General features: G+C 41.6%; 1 long non-coding RNA gene across 5 annotated transcripts in view; it reads left to right on the forward strand.

Annotated features, from left to right (window-relative positions):
- The first annotated feature begins 342 nt into the window (after window positions 1-342).
- The window catches only part of LOC127479277 (uncharacterized), a 60250-nt gene continuing 39957 nt past the window's right edge, over window positions 343-20635 (forward strand). For all 5 annotated transcript variants that reach the window (XR_007907521.1, XR_007907519.1, XR_007907517.1 and 2 more), the window contains exon 1: window positions 343-483. This is a non-coding gene — a long non-coding RNA (uncharacterized LOC127479277). The remainder of the gene's footprint in view (window positions 484-20635) is intronic.

Genomic DNA, 20635 nt, shown 5'->3' on the forward strand with positions numbered 1-20635 from the left:
TTAATGGTTATTAGCAGATTGTCACAAAATGTGTGGCTGTTTTGATACTTTGGGCACCTTGAACCATCCCCTTGGGTGTAAGACGGTCATATTGCCTCTAAATGTAGTGAAACAGCCCGGCAATAACAGCCTGCAAAGTCTCTGTCGATGATTTCCTTGCAGCTGGTCGGGCTTGACCCAGACACCATTATGGAGCAATCGTTCAGAAAATTGTCCCAGCAATCGGTGCCTGGTGCCTCCTTAACTGTTGGCCAGTCCTGTGGCGAGCTGAGAGTACCTTGTGCAACAGGCCACTCCCTGCTGCTCCGCTTTTTTTCCAGCTGAAGTCCAGGGAAAGCCGAGATACCGGGGTTGACACGTAGCACATGGAAGCACACTGTCCTGCTGGAGAGGAGATAACTGTGTCGTGTCCAGATGGAATCACTGCTACACGAGACATAAAAATAACTGACTGTAGCAGTAACTCTGTACCCCAAGGACATCGTAAGTCAGAAAGTGTTGAGTTATAAACTGTGCTTGTACTTCAACATGGATTTGAGCATGTGATGGGGCTTTTCTTGCAGCCGAGCCTTCAGGAGCCTGAAATAGGAAGGCAGTATTAACAAATAAGACCAGATCATTTTGGGATAATGAACTTCTTTCAATGAGGTTATTGTTTTTTAGGCAGGTCACACTCCTGTTGTCCTCACTTGCCGTGTACTGTGAAGTGTGACTGTACAATTCCTCTCACACACAGGACTTCTGTGTTAACTGCAGTGAGAGAAACGTGTCTGCAGAGACACTTCCAGTCAAGGCCACACATGCAACGAAAACAACTTACCTCGGTGTTAGACATAGTTTTTGGGAAACTGCTTGGGCTGCTGGGGTGCCATCCTATTCTACAGTAGGTTAGAGCATAAAAATAAAAAGGACATGAGTGTGTTTATGCTATTCTTGCATTTTCTAGGTGCAGCATGCAGGTGCATACCACAGTGCTACCCAAGCAAAACACAGGCCCAGCTCATCCACTGGAGCTGTGTTTTTGTCCTGCTCTGATAAAACCACTCTTGAGCAAAGCCCTTCAGAGTGGTGTAGTTGTCCCCACTGTCTCTGTCCTAAGTGTAAGGTACCATTTGATAATCCTGACAGATGTAGCATAGAGTTGGCCAAAGTGAGCTTTGTCAACTTTATGCAATAGAGTTCTTTGCCAGCACAGACCAGATAGTTCAGGATTCCAAACTTACATTAGAAGTGTTTCTTGAACGCCAATCCAGCCCTGATGGAGGTCTGTCAACATGGGAACTCCAGGCTGATAGCTGAGTGCCACATCTGGCTGGCTGTTCTTTCACAAGTAGGCACTTTGGTAGGACAGGATAGCAAATGAAGAGGCACACACATTTTGTAAGATCTGTTAGATAAAAAAGGTTACCTGATGCACTTTGCTGTTGTCAGGAGTGGTATGGTGCTGGAACATTCTCAGAGCAGGGATTAGGCACAGAAATATGTGATGACTCCAGCAGTTCCTGTGTGTGTCACCCTGTGATGTCCACACGTAGGGTTTGAGATCTGAGGTCGTGTCACAGCCTAAACTCTCACTGTGCTGTAATGCCTGGGGTCTGGTGGGTCTGGCACTGTCCTGGGCACACAGCCCTTTGCTGTGTGGCACATCTCCATTGTCGTTTGTGGAACAACTGATCACGGACAGGGATTTATCTGAGAGACTCTGTGAAGAGACTGACAGGCTGAAAGGAAATGCAGAGGGGTACTATACATTTGCAAGTGTTTATTATTTAAAGTCTGTTACTAGGAAATATATAGAATGAAAGGGTCAGAGTAAGACACTGTGCCTTGTTGGCTTTGCCTTTTAGATCGTAGGATCAAAAAGAAAAAAAGGAGGAATATGTCACATTGCAGGTAATTAAGGATTCATCAGGAAATAAGGAACACTTGGTCCCTCTCATAGCTCTGAGGACAAAAGGTGAAGGGTATCTGGTATAATATCTTCCATATGTGGCATGCTAATTGGAGGAATAGAAATGAGGTATTTGGAAAGCTGAATCTAAGCTCTTATAAATGGAAATTGCTTTTGCTTAATGAGTTCGCTGTTGGGCTCAGTGCTTTACACTCAGAAAATAAGAAAAGATTTTTGATTATATGTTTGTAAATTAGGACTAGCCTACTTGTTGAGTTAGTCCTAAGGATTTAATAACCTATAAGTGAAGAATTATGGTTTTTATTCCTCTATAAATATTTGGGATTTGATGATGATTCTTAAACATTGCAGTATCTTCTAAGATACAGCCTCAGAGTAGCTGTAAATTTAGTCTAGGCTCTTGGCCTTTCAGTTTAAGTCTTTCCAGAGTTTTGAAAGCCTCACGCTGGGAATGACATAGAGGAATAGTTTGTTTCTCAGACCCTAGAACAGTGTAAGGCTTATTCTGATTAGGTAGAGCTTTGTCTTTGAGGACAAAAGGACAGCACCAGCTCTTCGTTTTGATACACATTCCCTGGCCCAGAAAAAAAAAATGAGTCGCTATCCAGGTGAGTCGGGCCAGTAAAAACGCCTCCTGGGTATTTACGTCCTGCAAATATACAAGTTCTTCAGGAATGGAGAGGCCAGGACTTCCCTGTGAAGGGCTGTAACGTGAGAAAGGCCGAGAGACGGGAGTTGCGCGTTATTCCCGCTAGATGGCAATTAAAACCCACCGGATAAACCGGCTGGCAGCGCTCGCCGCGCTTTCGACTCTTGTAGCTTACTTCAAAGTGTTAAAAGTTGGACTTTGGAGTAAGATTTTGGGATATCTGTGTTTTCCTTGGAGTAGAGCGTGCAATAATTTCCATATGACAAAGGAAATATTGTTAAAGCTGAACCGAATTTTGGATTGCACATTTGGATTCATACATGTTTTGGCAGCTCAGTAAAGGATGTATTTGGTTTCTGCGCTGTAGAACCCCCACCTCCTTGGGGAGGGGGAGTAGTAGAGTCAGCAGCAAGTAGGAGAGCTCTTGGCAGGGTGGCCAGCTGGAAATGCGCTGCCAGGAAGGCAGAAGAGCCCTAATTAGGCAGGCAAGTAGAGCCTGATCCAAAGCCTGCTGAAGTTAATGAGAGTATCCTGGATTAGTGCACTTCTTCCTATTTCCAGGTAAACCTACCAAATGAGGCTGTCCTCTTCAGCAGTCTGCTTTATGTGCATTACATCATCTCCTGCAATTGCTAGTAGAGTAGAAATAAATGCATGTCTGTATTATTTGTAACGAAGATACAAGCATTCATGTGCTCTGTATGAGTAATTTATAGAAATACATTTGAGGTAATTGAATTGTTTTTCTATTTTTTTCCTAATTAGAATTTGCAACAATATAATTTTCTCCCATGTGTGCTGGAGAGTATAATTTCTTTTGAATGAAGGGAATGGGCACCTTTTATCCTGACTATTGTCTCAATATATTTCAGCTAATGTTCTAATTAAATGCAGAGTGTCAGAAGTCAGGCTGCCCTAGCATACACCCGAGGACCCTAATAACAGCTGGTTCTGGACTTACAAAATGTCATAGCTAGCAGAATTCAGGCAAGAGCTACTATGGAGTTAGTCTTGCTTCTCTGCTCAAAGTTGCTCCAGTACTGGCAATGCTCATCTCAGAGATAACTAATATAAAATACTGGAAATGACTGTGCTCTATAATCAGGAAAAAATTCCCCACAGATTGAATGGGAATTCTGCCTGGGTAAACCCACAGGTATTGTGTGCACTGTGAGATTGCATGCAAAGAAAGATCATCCCTATAAACTAACTTTATGGCCTGATTAAGAAAAAAAATCTAAATAAAGATTAATGGAAACAGCTTCTCTGATTACACCACTGCTTTATGCTTATTTGAGCAACTTTAAATAGATAAGGAAATATGAGTTTCAATCTGTGCCTGGTGCCCCAGAGTAACTGAAACTCCCCTTTGTTGCAGAAGTGCTGGCTATAACCACTGTAAAGCAGTAAAATGTCTGTCAGATATTCTTGCAGAATTCTGGTTTTGTCTGTCAAAGTTTATTCTCCCTGTTCACACACTGTAACTGTAATTTTTATACTTATTTTAAAAGGTGCACTCAATCTTTTCATTACAGAAGCACAGCATATGAAAAAGTGAAGGATAGCTCTGTCAGGTTTTCATATTGGTAAGCCACAGTTTGGTTCAGGTAGCTTTGCAGTAGGTTTGGTACAGAGTTGAGATGTTTTCCAGAGTTGAGACTGGTTTCCTAATGCTACACCTTGAACAGGGAGAAAGGTTTTCATGTTTTTCAGTTTAACTGAGTTGATGTTGCATCCCTGAAAGGCTCAGTCTACGAGATGTTGCACTGCAACTCTGAAGAAGTAGAGAAGATCCCTGTTTGTATGGATTAGTTGTTGTGGTTGCCTTTTACCTCGAAGACAGATGAGTTTGCCTGTCCCCATCTCCTCTCAGCCAACTCCTGAGATGCTCCAGGTCAACAGTTTCATACTCTGGGCTCGGAGTCCCTCCTTATCCTTTCAGCCCTTTCCTCCTCACTGAAATTCTGCCATGACCCCTTTTTCAGCACAGTGGACAGGATCGAAGAGTCGATCAATTTGCAAAGGATCAAAGCTGGATCAATTTGGAAGGGAAATGCAAGATTTGGTGTTCATGTGGGTACTTAGTGAGGTGGGAGAAACTTCTGATTGGAGTCCTTTGTGTAGAGCTTTCAGACTTGGAGGGTAGATCCAGGTAGGAATGCAGTTCTTAGGCAGCGGTGGCTCAATGCCCTGTGTGGAGCAGCACAGGGCTGTGCAGTGGTACCAGAGCAACTGCTGCACAGGCTGGTTTGGATATGGGAAACAGTGGGATTGTGCTGGTGCACTGCTCCTGTGGGGCAGCCTGCCATCCTTCTGGTCAGGATAAACCTGCCTATGCAAAGTATGAAGTTAACACACCTCCATGGTGTCTGGTCCCTAAAATCAGACACTGAGAACTCGTTGCTGCCTCTCCAAATGGCTTTACACTGTATCTTGTAGGGCTGTCCTGTCCTCCAGCATGTGACCCACAGAGAGAGTGGAGGGCACTGGGTCTTCAGCAGGGATATGTAGGCAAGTGGTTCAGTGGACCCATATAGAACAGGAGTTGTGGATTCACAGCTCAAGCCACCTTCCCAGGGAGAGATGTTGATTCCCGTTCTTTCAAATAATTAAGTAGAAATAATTTGGTTTAAAGGGTGATTTTTAGCCACTTTTGTATATAATAATCCAGCAGGTTAATGAGGACACTGATATTCAGAGCCTGCTCAGGTAGGACAGTCTCCAGCCTGCATCTTTCTCCTCCCAGGAGAGCTGTGCCAGCTGCCTCTAAGAAGGAATACGAGACAGTATGAGAGAGTGCAAGGAAGGGAATGAATCTGTCAGTGACTAAAGAATTCACTAGAAATCAGGGTCCAGTCCCAATTCAAAGCAGTTCCCAGGTGAGGTCTCTGAGTATCTGACTAAGGAGGTAAGTTTCTGTTGGCTTCTGTCTCTTTGTTCTCTGGTCCAGTGAGTTCTGAATTCTTTCTTGCACGTGGGCACTTTGACAGAGTGTGTTGCTGTCTGACTGCATTTTGAAAAGTGGGGTCTTCTGGTTGCTGTCAGAGACAGAGACCATTTGTCAAGTCAAGAGCCTTTGATGGGCAGACTCTGAATCCAAGTTATGGGCATCCTAATCCAAGTTAGTGGTTGTAGATGTTCTGAGCAGAACTCAAGCAACGAGACAATAAGGTAAAAATTGCGAGTTCCTCTGGAATTAGGGCATATCCAGCTGAGGTATCAGGTTTTTGTGTGACAGTTTTGTATCCTAAATGATACTGCAAATGCCTGCATCTTTCATGAGAGTTAATCCCGAGCCCCCTACATATTTTTGTAAACTGAAGTGACATGTTATTCAGAATTCTTGTATCTAGTGCTTTAATTGACTTCAGTTGCACTACACTATGCACAGGACACAAAATACCTTATACTTTCAACTTAGTTATTGCAAACCCTTCAGTGACAGGCTCTTGGTAGTGTTGTACTCTGTCAAAAAGGAAGTGTGAAAAGATCCAAGAGGATGACAGCACAGTCCCTGAATGTTGGCTGTCAGACTCTGAGAGAAGCATGTGTTCAATTAGTGTACATGACAGCATGTTAGCATTGTTCCACTGGTGCTTAAGGATAAATTTTATAAGATTTCTTGTAGTGTCTGAACTGATTTGAGACTCCACAGCACTGAAATATGCAGAATAAGTTAATGAGAGACTTCTTTACCCTGAATGAGGTGCTATGACAGATCCTACAAATAAAACACGGAAGGTTTCATTTTGCTGGCAATGGGAGGTCTGAGCAGAGCAAAGGCCTTGCAGAATGGTGTGATAACTGTTGGAGAATCCTTGGTCAGAGAGGACCAATGTGCTGATTCATGCTCTGGCACTTGGAGTGATTGTGCTGCTTGTTGGGAATCACTTCATTGTATCAGAGGAACTGAGGTGGGAAAAGCCTAGGAATTCATTCTGGCTCTTCATTAGACTTCATGACTCCTGGCTGTATTTTGCATTTCAGTATCTTTCTGCTGCCAGAGAAGGTTTGAAAGAACCGTGTGGCAATGTTCCCTGCCAGGAGTGAGCCTGATATTAGATTGCTGGTGGGCTTCTAGCCCATCTCCTCAAAAACACAGATGACCTTCAGTTCCCCTTTCTTTAGTAATTCCGGGCAAGTTAATGGTTGCTACTGGAGGTTAATGAAAAGGTGGAAAGATGCCCAGAGAATGGAAGGAATGCAATCACAGTGAGTAAGTCATGGAACAGGAAATGTGAGAAGACCTGGGTTTCAGTACCAGCTCTTCTGCAGAGTTGGTACTTGTTTGCTGTCTTTTCCCTTGGCTGTGAAATAAAGCTGAAAGTTCTGCCCCTGCTTTGGAGTATTTGATGTCTGTGGATGAAAAGGTCTATGCAACTGCTAAGCAAATCTCACAAACTGCTGTTTGTATGGTGAGACCATCTCACTTCAGATGGAAGCTCTGAAAATCCCCCAAAAAATCATCACTGTTCAGGTGAATTTATTTCACATGCAATGAAGTTATAACAATATTTCAGTGCTGTAGTATTTCAGCAGTTTCTCAATCATGGTATGAAGAGAGGACTTAATTTTGAAAATTGCCACAGGTTGCCAGACAGCAGAAACAAATGAAAACATTATTACAAATAATGGAGGTAACATTATTAAAAGTAATGGGCAATATGATTGTACAACTAGTACTTATGTATTTATCCTAAGTTGTGTTGCTTTTTTTGCTGAGGGGTGGTAAGGGAAGGTGTAATGGCTCAGCAGCTGGTTTGAAAGGTGCTTTTCTGAGAGTTTTGTCTGATAGTGGAAGGCAAAAACACATATAACTTTAAGTGTGTGAGAGAATGAGTTCCAAGCTGATCTGCTGTACTGCTGTGTTGCAGCAGAGGTTTTAATGGCTGTCTGCTATAGTTCTGATAAGAAAGGGTTCCAACTCTGCTCTGTTCAAATTACATATATAGCATGAAGATATATTTTAGTAAGCTCATCTGTTTATTTAAGCACGAAACTATGGGTTGCTGGTGTTTGACACTCAGCTGTTGGCTATCTTTGCTGACATGGGTTATCCCATCTGAGATACTTGGGGTTTTCCGTGGCTCAGTTTGTTAGCTTTACAATCTTTTATTCTCAAGTTACCTTGAGGAATCCTTAAGACAACAAGTGAATAAATCCCAAATTATATGAGTTCTGTGATGTATCCTCTGAATCCTGGGTGGGAATGTGTCATGAAGAAAGAGATCAGCCATGAGCATTCAAACATAGAAACTCCCATCTCCTTCCTGTTGACTGCTTTGTCTTTCAGTGACAGGTTTTCTGGTTGGTATCCTGGAGCAGGTCAAGGGCTAAGTACAACAAGGAGAGCAGGTAATTCTTTCTCAGCAGCTTGGAGCTGCTGTGTGACATCAGTGCTGTGACTGCTGGTGCCAGGGAGGCTCTGGAGCTTTGGTGTTAGCATGTCTCACACCAGCTGAGTGCAGTGTCATCCTCCTCTGTCCTTGGTGGTTTTCCATCACTTCCAACAGGGCACAGACCTGTTGAAATTCCAGTGGAGAAGCAATGGAGACAAGTGTCCTTTGAAAACCGTGCTGCTGGACCCCTGCTGACCTCAACCTGTACTGCTGATTTTCCTTTGCTGCACTGAAAAGAATCCACACCAAGTCAGTCTGATTAGTTTTGAACTAAGTTTCCTAAAGCAGCTGCAATTGAGTACTACCTTTTGGCATCCTTCAACTTGGAAAGTGTCTCAGTATTTAGATTTGGGGGTTTTATTGTTGTTTTAAGCTTTTGATACTTGCCTAGATTGGACAACGATAATATCTAAGTGCTGTTAAGGCAATTTCCATGGTTCTAAACACTCATTTTCCTCACAACAAATCCCTGGAAGTTCAGTTTCACATTAGAGTGAAGAAACACATCAAAAAGTCAGTAGTTTAATAAGAGATGCAATGAATAAATAAAGATACACCTCTGAATTTCTTGTGCAAACATTGTGTGACAGTGTATGAATTGGATACTGTATATATCTTTATATGCTTGTCTATGCAAGTACCTTTATGGTACCTGTCCCTGCAAGTAATCTTATCCATATGCAGTATTTGCATATGCCAGTTCATTCTGTGCACTGAAAGCATTCTTCACTGTCTGGAAATTTTGCCCACATTGTGCTCTCACTCTTAATGCTTTCATTGAAGATTGTGGAAGAGTGAAAGGTAAAGAACTGCTCCAGGAATTCATATTCAGAAAATGCATTAAGATACAGACAAATCTTGAGTTTCTGTGGATGTGTTAGGAGAAAAGAAAATCTCAGCAGAGAAAGTCTGCAGGCAAGAAGCATGTGTGTTCAGGAGGATAATGCTGGTCTGTTGTGGAAGATGCACATCTAGCCAGCTGGAGAATGAAACTGCAGTCAGTGCCAATAGTGTGAGGACAGGGGACAGATCTCAGCTAGCAGAGCTGTGCTGTTCCAACATGTTCAGCGTGTCTGCAGCTCCTCCAGTAACACAGCACTTGCCTTTGCTGGCTTCCCTCTCTGTTTGTATGATACCCTCCAGGCCAGGCCCTGACAGACGTGCAGCCAGACTGAACTGGACTGTCAGCTGCAAAAAGCATCAACAAAAGGGATCCCATTCTGCAGAGCAGACAACAGCAGTTGTTATGTTGCAGAAGGTGACCCAAATGTGTTTCATGCCTTCTGTGCTCATGAGATTTATCTGCCCTAGTGATAAAATCCCAAAGGGAGGATGACAAAAACGGGATGGCTGGTGTTCTTGCAGAGGTGATGTATGGCCTGATCTACTTGTATAGGACATGTACTGCTTACACCAGCACGATGACTGATTTCAGTGGTACAGGCAAGAAGGGCTAATGTCACCCTTTGACAGCAGTGTGATTCCAAAATCCCACATAAGGTCCATTTAGAGAGTTTCAGTGAGGCTTTAGCAGTGTGTGAGACCTGCCAAGAGTTTTTGTGCTGGAGGAGTACAGGTTGGCAGGATCAGCCCTAACACGTTAAGTGCTGTTTATGATATTATTATTGCTCTGTGAATTCATTTCCCGTAGAGACAGACTGGAGATGCAATGCTCAGATTCAAACTTCTTCTCTGCTCTGGGGTGTCAGCTCCATGGTTTAGATTTGGGCCCATGTCAAACTTCTAGTCATTAACAGCAGTACTCAGTCTTGTGATTATAGGCTATAAACTGTATGAAGAATGCAAACAATTGATTTTCATGAAAAGGCTAGGAAGGCATTATTTTCAAGAATAAAGGGAACATAATCACCCTTCATAGGTAAGATATGTTATTTACACTATGGGGATTCATGTCAGTACATTTTAAGTGAGTTGCTTGGCTGAACTTGTTATCCAGCTGCCAAGAACGGAAGTGAGAGAGAAGAGCCAGTGAGAATTATTGGACTCCTCGCTCCAAACTTACATCATGTAAACATTTATAACATGACTTTTATTTTCAGCGTTGGCCATTCCAGTGGGGGCCTCTTTGTTGCTTTATTGCTGGCAGGCTGCTTTTGATGGCACTTTCTGGCTTATTTGTGGGGATGCAGCAAGCCAACAGACCTGGAACAACACAATATTTGCAATATGGACAATGAAAACTTCTGGTCATCCCTTTTTCTCTCCAGGTTCCCAGCCACAGCCAGCTGCTTGGCTTTAAGCATTTCCTTATGCCCCTGCTGTTCAGGCTCCCTTGCAGTGACCAGTGGTCCCACCCTGCTTTCTCAGCATATGGTGGTGAAATCAATAGTTGTGCATGAGAGAAGAGAGAGAGAGAGAAAGAGGCTGACTTTTCCACTGCTCCTTATTCTCACAGTTACAAAATAAAGGATATGAATTTGAAATATGTTACTTTCCATTGGAGAATATCAACAGACAACAGTTTGCAGTGCACCTGGTGACAACAGCCTTTCATTGAAGTCCAGCCTTCCTGCTAACACTGGTAGTGCTTTTTTTTTTCATGGTATCAAGGTATGTTGTTCCCAAATCACTTCAGTTCCTGTTAAGAATGAAATGCATGATTCAGGCACGGTACTCATTTATTTGAGACACATCTTGTCTGTAAAACCACACAGAGCAGAACAGTGGGGAAGAGGAGAATAATTCAGGTTTTTTCCTTCATGCAGATTTCAGATTTCTGATGATGCTACAAGTATCTGACCCAGTGCAATTATGTGAGTGAACTCCATAAGTTTTCCTTAGCATTTGTTGCAGTTCATCAGTTTGTACCATTTAGCTGTAAGCACAGCTCAGTTTATACATGAGTTTTGTTTGTTGTTGTTGTTTTCAGAGCCCCTTAATGCTCCTTGCTGACCCTTTTATAAGCTATAACTTTTGCTCACACTCCATAAGTCAGGGAGTCTTTAGTAAAAGAGCCTATCACGAAAAAAATCTGGGATGCTTTCCAGGGAAATGCATGTATAATAGAGAATTCTGGCAGTTTTTCATCTGGCACTAATTTATTATTTCAAGCTGGCTTGCTCTTTAGACTATAATAAACAGTATTTTACATCTAACAAATCACTTTTAATATCCCTGACCTTGACAATGGGTATCTAGTGCGGGTTTAAAAGAAAAAATTCTAACCAGAAATGCAGTGTGTCACAAACTGATGTAATCATGGTTCTTCGTTAAGTTTCAGAGTTTCTGGTGAACTGAAAGATACATGGAAGAGTAGGTTGTTTTAATAGAGACATCTACTATTTCCAGCTATGCCATAAATGCTAAGTTTTGGATAGTGCAGTCTTTATGTTTAGTCTAAAAGGATTTAAATGATGTAATCATGGAAGAAAATATTGGAGTCAATGAAGTAAAGGCAGTGTTTTGCTGAAGTCAGGAGGCTGCCCTTTGTGTGCTCCTAAGATTTCAAATACTGTATCAACACACTCAAACGTGTTTAGGTGGAAGTTGCATTCATTCATAAGTTCTTATTATCTCAAAGAGAAAAGGATTGCTCTTACTTTTATTAAAAATCACATGTGAACTCCCAGACAGGAAAGGTATCAAAAGGCTCTCTGCACCACTGGGACATGCTGTCTTTCTCTTTTAAGACAACTGGTTTGTCAAGTTCCAGGATAAGAGAAATAATGAGAAATTGAAATGTCTTGAATAAAGAGCAGCAGAAAGCTGCTTGCTCCCTGATCCCAGCAACAGTTTGACTCTTTCCTGTTCCATAGTATTAAGTGTGCCCCTGGAATAATGCTGATTTATTGAAACATGGTACTGACCAGTAGACAGGGGTTTCCATCTTTTTCCAGTTTACATGATCTGCATTTGTAAGTTCTAAACCACTCAGGGTCAATGTACCCCAGGTAGATGCTTTGCCCAGTTTGTAAGCAGTTGTCGCACAGACACAGCCACACACAGAGTGTGTCAGTTCATGGTGAGTCTCTCTTTAGGTCACATCAGATTGGGGTCGTCTTAATCAATTTATTGATAAAAGAAAGCTCTAAGCCCTAGCTGGTTATACCATTCAAGATGTAAAGAGATCACTTCTTTTTTGTGTAATACTATTAGTAAATCTGCTCCCAGGAATGCTAACCCACTGTTTTTCTTAATAGCCTGCATCTGACTTCAAAGCTCACTGAAATTAAGCTTGTTAGTTCTAGTCATGTTGTTATTGTGCAGACACCTGTTCAATGATAGCTCTTGTACTCTGCTCTCTCACACCCTTTTTTTTTTTATTCTTTTCCTTCTTCCTTCTCTTCTTCAGCTCTTAAGGTGAAACTTGGCTCTCCTGTGCACTCTTTCCAAAAGTTAGGAACTGCTTGTTCTCTTTCTGCCCTGCATTGCTAGTATTCTTATACCAAATAGATGGGAATTGGTTCCCAAAATAAATGGTAAATGTTTTAATGCAGAATATTAGGCAGCCTTTTCTAGGATGTTGATGTTTTAGTGATTAGTTAGATTAGTTAGATTTAGATTTTAGTTTGGTATTGCCTCTCCTTAGCATTTCCTTCCAACAAATTAAATATGTGTGTGTGTGTGTGTTTATTTATGTTCACAAAAATGTTTTTGATGCAAACTCTGAATGACATAAGGTATCCTCAGTTTATTTTTCTGGAGGTTAAATAGAGCTTTCTAACTGCAAATTTAAGGTTGTCTGGATATCCTATCATGAGATTTTAAGAAGACAAGAAAAAAGAAGTTGTGACAGTTGGTTAAAGCTTTCCAGCTATTAACCATTTTCCACTTAACTGTGTAACAGAGGGGGACTAGCTGGCTTTTCCCAGCTCTGCTCATAGAGGCCCCAAAAGTTCTGCTTCAGCAACTCTGTGGTTGGGGATGTGTGCACAAAGTGAACACTCAAAGAATTTAAAGAGCAATCTATTATGATTTTTAAAGGGGCTGTTGGGTAAATTCTGTGTGTCTTATTCAAGCACACACCCCTTTGAAGCCAGGAGATTGATTGTATGAGCAGAAAATGGCTGAATGTATACAAAATGTCATGTAAACTTACAGTGCTAAATAGAGGAATTAGAATAACTGTAAATTATGCAGACCTCCAGTCATGTTGGGGAGCCCCAGTCTGGTCACTGCAGCAAAGAAATTAGCTTTCATCTCAGCTGTGGAGCTAAAGTTAGTCAAACACTTGTAGTGTGAATGTAGAGGAAAAAAAATAAAATAGCTTTTTAAAGAAACAGTTTAGCTAAAAATGTGCCAGATGTTCAGACTAAAATACAAGTTATCCAATTTTCTTGTGAAAAGTTAATCTCCTCTTACATTTAAACCATGCTGTGTTATGTGAGTTATGCTGGAATACAACGTGAAGGGATGGAGAATGCCATATTGTCAGCAATACAATGGAATAGCTTATATTTGAATGGAGAAACACATCTTCAACCTTGTGCCAGGAAGATTTGCACATTTTATGTCCCATTGGGAAAGTCAATCGGATTTCACAAGCCGTGCTGTTGGAGAACAAATTAACACTGGCTGGGGCCAATGCCATGACATCTTTCCTCAAAGTGCAGCCTCCATATTAATTAACATTTGTGAAGCACTTTGAGGTGCTGGATGAAAGGCAGCATGGAGTAGAGAGTTGTTGCCATGATTAATTAGTTATCACATTGGACATGTGAAGGGCTATATTAAAGTGTTGCAAACTATTATTTATTAATTGTTGCTCTTGCCCGTGGCCGCCTTTGTTCCATCCTTTACTGCCCTTATTAATCACATTCTTTGGGCTGGAAGGGAATGCTTTGACCTGTATGGCAAAGGCCAAGACTTTCATCAAGCAATACCTGCAGGAAACCAGCATCCTCTAGTTAGGTGCTAAGGCATCTGACCTTGATGTAAAGAGTTCAGCACCACATCCCTAATGACTTGATTAATCACCTGCACTGTTAAAAATGCATGGCATGTATTTTGCCTGTCTAAAACTGCTGCTTCCCTTGTGTCCTTTCATGTGTTTGTCTGTAGTGCTTACTGTAATATCCAGTTAAAATATAAGAACCAAATGTTTCAGTGTTTCAAGTGGGTCCCCACATGAATGCAACTGGTCATGGAGGGCACAGTAATCTACTTTGTGCACAGAGATTGGATCTCATCACTAACAGGGAGCATATTCACTGAAATATGGCCCAGTCCCATGACCTTTGATCTCCACACTAGGGAACATCTCAGTAGCTCAGTTCAGTGTGTTTTTTTAGCTTTTCAGGAAACTAGATTACAGTGAGAAAAGCCCAGTCTGTGCTCCCATTAGGGCTATAGCTTTTCTGAAACGAGCTTTGGCAGAAACCAAATCCAGAGTGTGGCTTGGTGTTTTCAGGGCTACAAAGCAAATACTGCTACTTGTTTTGTCCAGTGTCACTGGAAGCTGAGAGTGGGCCTTTCCTCACTTAGTTCTGCTGTTTGAACAATGAAAGCAGAAAACTTGTGTGCCCTGTCTAAGATCATTAAAAATGGAGGGGGGAAAAGGGGCCTGGAAAGGACCTTTTGTTGCTGTTTCTGCTCCTTTCAGACAGAGACTTCTGTAAATTGTCCCTCAGGAGCTCCAGTGCCTGCAGATCACTCCATGCCCCTCCTGCCCTGTGTTAGAGAGCACTGTCTAATAGTGAACTGCAACCCTGCTCGATACTGTCCAAGCAGGAACCTTTTACAGACCTAAAGATTCCTCACCTAATACTTGATTTTCTGCTGTTTGGAGACAGCTTTAGTTCTTTCACAGTGTCTGCACAAATCACAGTTTCTGGCTCCCTGAGCCTCATGGTTTCTGAATTGCCCCTGAATCCACACCTGAGCAGAGAGCTCTAGCACAGGGTACCTGTAGCTTCTTCTTGCTTCTCAACCTGATGATTGCTCACTGTGCAGCAGCAGGGCACTGTTCAGATCTCCTTCAGCCTGCCCCTCACCAGGCTTTCTCTTCTGTGTCTAACAGTTATTGTCACGTGTCTTGTCCTTCTGGAGTTCGTGACAATTGCAAAATAATAATTACAGATGCTGTGTAACAGCTTCATTTTCTGATGTTTTTTGTCCAACAGAAACCTAGATAGGAAAAATTTCCCTGTGGTAGTGAGTGCTTGGCAGACTGCAGCAACAATGGGTGTACAAAAATTTACACGGCATTTTTTGTCTTAAGCAATTTATTATTACTATTACTTACTTGGGTCATTTGACTTCTACATTTATTTAGACTTAAAAAGAGCAGTTTTAGCGGTATTATTTTTATAAAAAGGGGATCCATAAACTATATTTCTGTAAGAATGGCCATCTCATTACCTTTAACTGGGTCAGTTGCTGATAGTTGAGAGAAATTGATAAATTAGTATTACCAGTCTGTTTGGAGACTGGAAACTTAAGGGTTTTTTTACATGGCACTAATATTTGCCTAATTGCTGAAAGAGCCTTTTCTGATCCATTCTGGAAGTGCAGTTGTCTCTGTAATTTTGGCATTGTGTCATTGCTCCCTAATCATTCCATGGGCCAGGTCCTAATCTTTGTTGTTGCAAACTGATGAACTCCTACTTTCCTGCAGTTCTTTGGTTAGTAACCCAGCACTGCATGGCCTTTTATGGCTTCCAGACACAGGATTTTTAGAGCAGCTATTCTGTGACTTGAGAAAGGAAGTAAAATGCAAAAAAGGAACATCCCAGCTCTCAAAGAAGACCTGTCTGAGTCATTAATACCATGTCACTTATTGTGCTCCATGTTCCTAGAAATGACTAGAATACATTTTTTTGTCTCACACATGCCAAGCAATAAATACACTATGCTGAGTATTTTTGTATTTATATTTCTTTAGAAGGGATTTTTTTTCTTGTTGTTTCCAAATTCCTGTGGCCCCTTTTGAATACCTTGATCTTTATAGGTGAAAGCTACTAAATACTAACCTCCAAGTCTTGGACAAGCTATGCCTGTGCCTTGTGTGTGTCATGATCAATAGGGGAGATCCACATAGAATACAGATTTGCATACAGACCATCATCAGGGAGAATATGAGATGGAGGGGGGTAGCACAAAGATTTTTACTGGCATCTACCTGAGACCACTGGTTTTGCTCACCACCATTTATGAGACTGTGTAGCTCCCCCAGGCTCATGCTGATAAAGCAGTCACCATCCCATAGGATCTGGCAATTACTGTGTCTGCACCAGATATTATAAATACAGACAGAGGAGAGAAGAGAAAAAACAATGCAGTGCTAAAAGATTAAACAATGGTATAATTCATTAGTTGCCATTGATGAATTTGATCATGCCTCCAAACACCTTTAATTCCTTAAAAGCTCTTACAGAGACAGATGTAAAAGCTCAACCTGTGGAAACGGAGAAAATTCTTGGATTGCCTCACCCTCGCATGTATCTTCAAAAGCTATTTCTAATCTTGCACAGGCTGTTAATGTGGAGATAGTAGCAGTTATGAAACCTGGGCTAGATTCCAGATATGTAGTATCAAAGTGTAGAATGAAAAGGAAATCAATAGTCACTCCTCAAGGAAAGTTATGCCAGAATTGTCCAGTATGGTCGAGATTAATCAAAGCCATAACAGCTTTTTTTCATTAGTAGAGCATTAACAAGTAAACAACATTCCTGTTTTGTTATTTAGTTATACTAACCTTTTTCAACAGCTAGGCCTAGTGATAAGTTTGGATTTTCTCTGTTTATAGAAAATTGGTACATCAGCAGATAATAGTACAACTCAATATTTATGGAGTGCTGGCTTTCTGGAAGTGGAGGAAACTGTTATTGCTAGGAGAGTTCATTAAAATGTAAACAAGAGTGAGGAGACAGCACGGACAATATTTATTTATGTATATATGTTTATTTTTGGTATTGTCTGATTATATTACAATGTCATGGCTGTGGCACGAAAGTGGGAGTTGTTTTGGGCAGAAGTTTTCCTGCTGACCGCCTGGAAGGAGGTGAATGCCAACAGAGGGTAACGTCTCTGATTCACTGATACATCACTGTACAGATGTGCTTGAGCAGGACCTATTTTCTGGGTATGATATATCCCTGTATTAAAATTTGAACTGTTCTATTCTTGTGGTATCTATTGTGATATTTTAAAGAAGCTATTACAATGGAGAGGCTGAACGATGTGTTTTGTAAATGACTGGGAGAGTTCCTATCAAGTGGAGTTGATTTAATTGACTAATAGCTGATGTTTTCTGAATAGCAAATAGATATGTATATTTTAGGTGTTTCATAAGCCTAAAAATACATGTATTAGAAGATGACAAACTACCAAACTACTTGTCCCATTACAGTAAAAAAAAAAAGGAACAAAACTTGTTCTGCAGAATTTATCATCTGGGTGAGAGAGGTCTTATTCATAATTAGATAGTGAGCCACATGTATTTTGCTTGTTGTTTTTAGTGTTGCTCAAGACTTTGTGAGAAAGGATTTGAATGAGTAGAAGGTGGTAGAACAGCACAGTAAGCAAGACATGGAAAATAAAGCTGTTCCTAGCATAAAGGGGCCAGTGTTGAAGTGACGTGGAAAAGACTGGAAAAGGTGGGCAATTAATCCAGTTGATTCAGAAGTTTGTGTGTTCTTAAACAGAACTGAGGTGTGACATGAGGTGTCTGTCCTTCTGTGTGGAAACACCTGTGAGGTATCTCAATATCACATTGTTCCAAGTAAGACAAATGCAAAAGTTTCAGCTTCCCCAATGTTGAAGCAGAGCTCCCCTCTGCTTCTGCAAGGACTTTGGGAGCCCTGTGGCACTTTCCCTCTGTGTCAGGGTTTGTCTGGGTGCAAGTGGCCGAGGACTTTCATCCCCATCTGCTGAGTGCTTCCCAGGGCAGGGAGCTCTTGCCTCAGGATTCTAGAACTTCCAGCATTTCTTTGGATTTCTTTGTGTGCAGCTTTCAAAGCACTTATGGATGAAAAATACTATGCAAGAACACAAGATTAATAATTAGGATCGTGTGAATGGGTAGTAATTGTGCATAATGCTGTGTGCCACAGGAATCCCTCTTTGGGGCTGTCTGACTGGTCTATCTGTTTTTCAAAATTGCAGGTTAATTATGTGATCCATGAGCATAACTGTGCAATTATCACAGGACAGGCAATCCTATTGACATGCAGAATGAATTTAATTTAATTTTTAAATTTAAATTTAATGAGTCAGAATGGCCTTTGGCTTATTTAACCTGTCCTCAGAGCTCAACACAAATCACATGTTTCTTAAGTTTGTACTTCCCATGGATCACCACAGAAGGAACATGGATATAGTGCACTGCAAAGGGCTCAAAGCAGTCCCCAGCTGTGTGGTTGTCACTGATCTTGCCAATAATGTCAGGCCACTCTCTGATATGTTTCAAGAGAGGACAATAAGGATAAATAACTAGAAAAATCCTAATTTTCTACTGGTGGTGTAAAAGAAGCAAGAGATGATTTAAAGCAATACATGACCATATGGATTATATTTGCTATATTCTGTAACAGAGTTGTCTTTGAGTTCTGAAGACATTTTATGTTGCACACAGAAGCTTCACTGCGTTAAAGATGTAAAGATCCACACTCATCTGGACCTCTTGAACCACCTGGGCTGCTCATGTGCATAAGGCTGAATGAGTTTGGGTCCTCAGCATGTTCCTCTGTCTCTCAGTGGAAGTGTTCTTGACTATTAGATACAGGATTGCACTTTCACTCTGAGAGTCATGACTGGCTCAGCAGGGTCTTTGACTACTTTCCAGGTAAATTAAAGTGTATTAAAAAAATACTCAACAGTACTCCTGCAAGTCAGTGTGGCTCAAGACAGAACTATATTTAGAAAAAAATAAAACAGTATAAAGTTAACAACTAAAGTATTTTCTCAGTGATATTTCACTGCAAAGTCTCTGAATGGTTTTACTATTGCTGTTACATTGAATGATTTTGAGCTTATGTATGGGTGAAGCACGAAAAGAATGAATGAAATCATGCTTGCATCTGCCTAACTAGTTTTATTTTGTAAAAGAAATACATGTTTTTATACACAGTTGTGAAGGAATAACTGAGCAGTGCTGAAGAACCTGCTTAACCTGAGGGCATGCCCACAGCTGGAACAGGCCTTGTGCAGGTCTCTTCAGCCCTGGTTTGGGATCAAAGCAAGCTCTGGTAACCCCAGCACATTCAGAGTGAAACAAGGGATGGACAGGAGAATGCTGCCAAAAGAGAAAATCTGAATCCTGGCAGTTCTGAATCTTAACTGTAGGTGGAAGGTGGTAGATAAGAGGAAGGCGTGGTAGAAATGGAGTGAGTCCTCCTACTCCCATAATAGAGTGGGAGAAATCATGTGTCATGTACTCTGGATGCCTGTGGTGCCAGAAAGGAGAGGGTGGGGTTAGCTCTTCCTCTTTGTATCGTTATTTTTCCTTTTTTTTTTTTTTTCCCCCCAGCTTTCTTGCCTTTGATTTTGGCTGTTCTTCCCCACTGCTGATGCCCAAATTCTCCTGGAACTTCCTGTGTCTCACAGCTGAAAAACCATTGTTTCTGTTGCTGTCTCTTTTTTGGATCTGTACAAGAAATTGATTTCTGGCTTGTTCACCAGTCTAAACAGTAACTATAATGATGGTAATAATAAAAATTCCTGCAAAGCTTTAAATTAGTTTTTCTTTACCAACATGAATTGCTGCTGTTTGTCAGGTGAAATTCTCCTTTTGTTCCAAACATTGCAAACAGTTTTTCTGAAAGCTTCTTTTATCCAGTGACACCATAGCTAAATGAGTTGCTCTGGATTACAGATGTTTCTTTCCCATTCTGCCTAATTGGAAACATCATCTTCTAAGAGAACAGGCAGCTGCCATCACTGGGATGAAGTCTGGGCTCCCTTGATTGTTCTCAATCTATGCTTTTGTTGCTGTGTCACTTTGCAGAAGTTCCTAAATACCTACTATTCAGCAGCTTTAATATCCATCTTGTCAACAACCAGGTAATGGAGCAATTTTCTCCTTGCTCCCTTATCCTTCACACCTGCTGAATGAAAGTGTTTCATCCAGAGTGAAACAGCACCAAGGTGAGAGGCTGTTCCATGGCTCCCTCCCTCCCTCAGAGCACCCCTGGGAATGCTCCAGGGCAAGGCACTTCCAGAAATGTTGGTTCAGGTGCCATCAGCCAGACAGGGCAGCTGATCCCACCCCCCCCAGTGAGTGTGCTGTCAGCCAGGCCTTTGGGGACAGGGGGTTGACACTGCCACTTCCTCAGGCCCTTGTGTGAACCTGCTCCCCCTCTGCCCCTGCGGATTCTCTCCGGATGAAACCAGTTGACCACTTTACAGTTTCGGGATGACTAAAGCAGCATTTCCCAGTAAATTCACCCCCCTCCACTCTACTGCTGAGCTTGCTCCTTTGTGCATTCTCGTTTCTTTATCGTGGCTCTCCGTTCTTTCTTCCTCCTCTTTATATTCCCTTTTCCTGGCCACATTCTTCCCCATTTGTCTGCTCTTTATTGAGTTGCCTGTCCACCCCTTCTTTCCAATGTGACTCTTTTCCTTAAAGTTCCCATTTCCACAGCCCAAGTCACTAGGACACACAGCTCTTTGGGCCGTTATACCTGACAGGTCTCCAAATGAATGTCTTTAGTGATAGAAAACATTCTTCGTGGGCCACCCAGTTAAATTCATCTGGGAAGAGCATTTTGCTGTCAG

Source organism: Manacus candei, unplaced genomic scaffold (genome assembly GCF_025592945.1).
Source record: "Manacus candei isolate 608988 ecotype Guabito, Panama unplaced genomic scaffold, ASM2559294v1 h1tg000065l, whole genome shotgun sequence".
Taxonomy (NCBI): Eukaryota; Metazoa; Chordata; class Aves; order Passeriformes; family Pipridae; genus Manacus; species Manacus candei.